Genomic DNA, 5072 nt, shown 5'->3' on the forward strand with positions numbered 1-5072 from the left:
ACTAGGAAATCAAAGAAGAATTAAAAAAATTTATGGAAACAAATGAAAATGAAAACACAACTGTTCAAAACCTTTGGGATACAGCAAAGACGGTCCTAAGAGGGAAGTACATAGCAATATAAGCCTTTCTTAAGAAACTAGAAAAGTCTCAAATACACAAGCTGCCATTACACCTAAAAGAGCTTAAGAAAGAACAGCAAATAAAGCCTAAAACAAGCAGGAAAACAGAAATAATATCAATTAGAGCAGAAATCAATGAAATAGAAACTAAAACAACAGAACAGATCAATGAAACTAGAAGCTGGTTCTTTGAAGGGATTAATAAGATCAATAAACCCCTAGCCAGATTTATCAAAAAGAAAAGAGAAAGGACCCAAACTAATAAAATCATGAAAGAAAGAGATTACGACCAACACCAAGGAAATACAAAAAATTATAAGAGAATATTATGAGCAACTATATACCAACAAATTAGGCAATCTGGAAGAAAGGGATGCATTCCTAGAAACTTATAACCTACTAAAACTGAAACAGGAAGAAATAGAAAACCTGAGCAGACCCATAACCAGCAAGGAAATTGAAGCAGTAATCAAAAATCTCCCAACAAACAAGAGTCTAGGGCCAGATGGCTTCCCAGCGGAATTCTACCAAATATTTAAAGAAGAACTAATACTTATTCTCCTGAATCTGTTTCAAAAAATAGAAAAGGAAGGAAAACTTCCAAACTTGTTCTCTGAGGCCCGCATTGCCTTCATTCCAAAACCAAAGACCCCACCCAAAAGGAGAATTACAGAGTAATATCCCTGATGAACACGGATGCCAAATTCTCACCAAGATAATAGCCAGTAGGATCCAACAGTACATTAAAAGGAGTATTCACCATTGACCAACTGGGATTCATTCCTGGGCTGCAAGGGTGGTTCAACATTCACAAATCAATCAGTGTGATACATCACATTAATAAAAGAAAGGACAAAAAGAGTATGGTCCTCTCAATTGATGCAGAAAAAGCATTTGATGAAATAAAGCATCCTTTCTTGATAAAAACTCTCAGCCATGCCTCAATATCAAAGGACATATACAAAAAACCCACAGCAAATATTATCCTCAATGGGGAAAAAATGAGAGCTTTTCCCCTAAGGTCAGGAACATGATAGGGATGTCCACTCTCATCCCTGTTGTTCAACATAGTACTAGAACTCCTAGCCTCAGCAATCAGACAACAAAAAATAAATAAAAGACATCCAAAAAGGGAAGGAATAAATCAAACTTTCAGTCTTCACAGACGACTTGACACTCTATGTAGAAAACCCAAAAGACTCCACCCCAAAATTGCTAGAACTCATACAGGAATTCAGCAACATGGCAGGACATAAAATCAATGCAAGGAAATCAGTTGCATTTCTTTTTTTTATGTCTTTTATTTTTTTTTGGTCCTGCTTTTTTATTTTTATGACTTAGTCCCCCTGATGTGTTTATTTAATTATTTTAATTTAAATTATATTAATTAACATTTAATGTATTATTTGTTTCAGGGGTATAGGTCTGTGATTCATCAGTCTTATATAATACCCAGTGCTCATTACAACACAAACCCTCCCCAATGTCCATCCCCTCCACCCCTCCCCTCCAGCAACCCAAAAGAGACTCTTAATCTCAGTTGCATTTCGATTTACTAACAATGAGGTAGAAGAAAAAGAAATTAAGGAATCTATCCCATTTACAACAAAAACCATAAGATACCTAGGAATAAAACTAATCAAAGAGGTAAAGGCTCTGTACTCTGAAACTATAGAACACTTATGAAAGAAATTGAGGAAAACAAAAAGAAATGGAAAAATATTCCATGCTCACAGATTAGAAGAACAAATATTGTGAAAATGTCTATGCTACCTAGAACAATCTACACATTTAATGCAATCCCTATCAAAATACCATAAACTTCTTTTCAAAGAAATGGAACAAAAGATCCTAAACTTTGTATCAAACCAGAAAAGACCTCAAATAGCCAGAGGAATGTTGAAAAAGAAAAGCAAAGCTGGTGGCATCACAATTCCGGACTTCCAGCTCTATTACAAAGCTGTAATCATCAAGACAGTATGGTACTGGCACAAAAACAGAGATATAGAGCAATGGAACAGAAGAGAGAACCCAGAAATGGACTCTCAATGCTATGGTCAACAGATCTTCAACAAAGCAGGAAAGAATATCCAATGGAAAAAAAGATAGTCTTTCCAACAAATGGTGTTGGGAAAATGGGACAGCCACATGCAGAAGAATGAAACTAGACCATATTCTTACACCACACACAAAGAAAAACTTGAAATGGAAGAAAGGCCTAAATGTGAGACAAATCCATCAAAATTCTGGAGGCAAACAGAAGCAGCAGCCTCTTTGACCTTGGCTGCATCCCCCCCACCCCCCCTCCCCTCTAAAACCTTCAGTTTGTTTCTCAGAGTCCATAGTCTCTCATGGTTCATCTCTCCCTCTGATTTCCCCCCTTCATTTTTCCCTTCCTTCTCCTAATGTCCTCCCTGCTATTCCTTATGTTCCACAAATAAGTGAAACCGTATGATAATTGACTTTCTCTGCTTGACTTATTTCACTTAGCATAATCTCCTCCAGTCCCATCCATGTTGATGTAAAACTTGGGTATTCATCCTTTCTGATGGCTGAGTCATCTTCCATTGTATATATGGACCAACTCTTCTTGATCCATTCATCTGTTGAAGGGCATCACAACTCTTTCCACAGTTTGGCTATTGTGGACATTGCTGCTATGAACATTGGGGTGCATGTGGCCCTTTTCACTACATCTGTGTCTTTGGGGCAAATACTCTGTAGTGAAATTGCTGGGTCATAGGGTAGCTCTATTTTTAATTTTTTGAGGAACCTCCACACCGTTTTCCAAAGTGGCTGTACCAACTTGCATTCCCACCAACAGTGTAAGAGGGTTCCCCTTTCTACATAACCCATCCAACATTTGTTTTATCTTGCCTTGTCAATTTTTGCCGTTCTAACTGGTGTAAGGTGGTATCTCAATGTGGTTTTGATTTGAATTTCCCTGATGACTAAATATGATGAACATTTTTTCATGTGTCTCTTAGCCATTTGTATGTCTTTTTCAGAGAAGTGTCTGTTCATGTCTTCTGCCTATTTTTTGACTTGATTATTTGTTTTTTGGGTGTTGAGCTTGAGAAGTTCTTTATAGATCTTGGATACCAGCCCTTTATCTGTAGTGTCATTTGCAAATATCTTCTCCCATTCTGTGGGTTGTCTCTGCTTTGTTGACTGTTTCCTTTGCTGTGCAGGAGCTTTTTATCTTGATGAAGTCCCAAAAGTTCATTTTTGCTTTTGTTTCACCAGCTTTTGGAGATGTATCTTGAAAGAAGTTGCTGTGGCCAATGTCAAAGAGGTTACTGCCTATGTTCAACTCTAGGATTTTGATGGGTTCCTGTCTCACATTGAGGTCTTTCATCCATTTTGAGTTTATCTTTTTGTATGGTGTTAGAGAATGGTCGAGTTTCATTCTTCTGTATATAGCTGTCCAATTTTCCCAGCACCATTTATTGAAGAGACTGTCTTTTGTCCATTGCATATCTTTTCCTGTTTTATCGAAGATTATTTGATCATAGAGTTGAGGGTCCATATCTGGGCTCTCTATTCTGTTCCACTGCTCTATACGTCTGTTTTTGTGCCAGTACCATGCTGTCTTGGTGATCACTGATTTGTAATATAGCTTAAAATCAGGCAACGGGATGCCCCCAGCTTTGTTTTTCTTTTTCAACATTTCCTTGGCGATTCGGGGTCTTTTCTGATTCCATACAAATTTTAGGATTGTTTGTTCCAGCACTTTGAAAAATGTCATTGGAATTTTGATCAGGATAGCATTGAAGGTATAGATTGCTCTGGGTAGCATAGACATTTTAACAATGTTTATTCTTCTGATCCATGAGCATGGAATGTTTCTCCATCTTTTTGTGTCTTCTTCAAATTCTTTCATGAGTGTTCTGTAGTTCCTAGAGTATAGATCCTTTACCTCTTTGGTTAGGTTTATTCTGAGGTATCTTATGGTTTTTGGTGCTATTGTAAATGGAATCATTTCTCTAATTTCTCTTTCTACGGTTGCATTATTAGTGTATAAGAAAGCAACTGATTTCTGTGCATTGATTTTGTATCCTGCCACATTACTGAATTGTTGTATGAGTTCTAGTAATTTGGGGGGGGGGGAGTCTTTTGGATTTTCCACATAAAGTATCATGTCATCTGCGAAGAGAGAGAGTTTGACTTCTTCTTTGCCAATTTGAATACCTTTTATTTCTTTTTGTTGTCTGATTGCTGTTGCTAGGACTTCTAGTACTATGTTGAACAATAGTGGTGAGAGTGGGCACCCTTGACGTGTTCCTGATCTTAAGGGAAAGGCTCTCAGCTTTTCCCCATTGAGGATGATATTCGCTGTGGGTTTTTCATAGATGGATTTTATGAACTTGAGGAATGTTCCCTCTATCCCTATACTCTGAAGAGTTTTAATTGGGAAAGGATGCTATAGTTTGTCAAATGATATTTCTGCATCAATTGAGAGGACCATATGGTTCTTCTCACTCCTCTTATTAATGTGTTCTATCACATTGATTGATGTGCAAATGTGGAACCACCTTGCATCCCAGGGATAAATCCCACTTGGTCATGGTGGATGATCCTTTTAATGTATTGTTGGATCCTATTAGCTAGGATTTTGTTGAGGATTCTGGAATCCATATTCATCAGGGATATCAGTCTGAAATTCTCCTTTTTGTCAGGGTCTTTGCCTGGTTTGGGGATTAAGGTAATGCTGGCCTCATAGAATGAGTCTGGAAGCTTTCTTCCTGTTTCTATTTTTTGAAACAGCTTCAGGAGAATAGGAATTATATCTTCTTTGAATATTTGGTAGAATTCCCCAGGGAATCCGTCAGGCCCTGGACTCTTGTTTTTTGGGAGGTTTTTGATCACTGCTTCAATCTCGTTACTGGTTATTGGCCTATTCAGGTTGTCCATTTCTTCCTGTTTCAGTCTTGGCAGCTTATAGGTTTCCA

Source organism: Mirounga angustirostris, unplaced genomic scaffold, assembly GCF_029215605.1.
Source record: "Mirounga angustirostris isolate CCGP_5_RB_7025 unplaced genomic scaffold, mMirAng1.0.hap1 SCAF_11, whole genome shotgun sequence".
NCBI classification, from domain to species: domain Eukaryota; kingdom Metazoa; phylum Chordata; class Mammalia; order Carnivora; family Phocidae; genus Mirounga; species Mirounga angustirostris.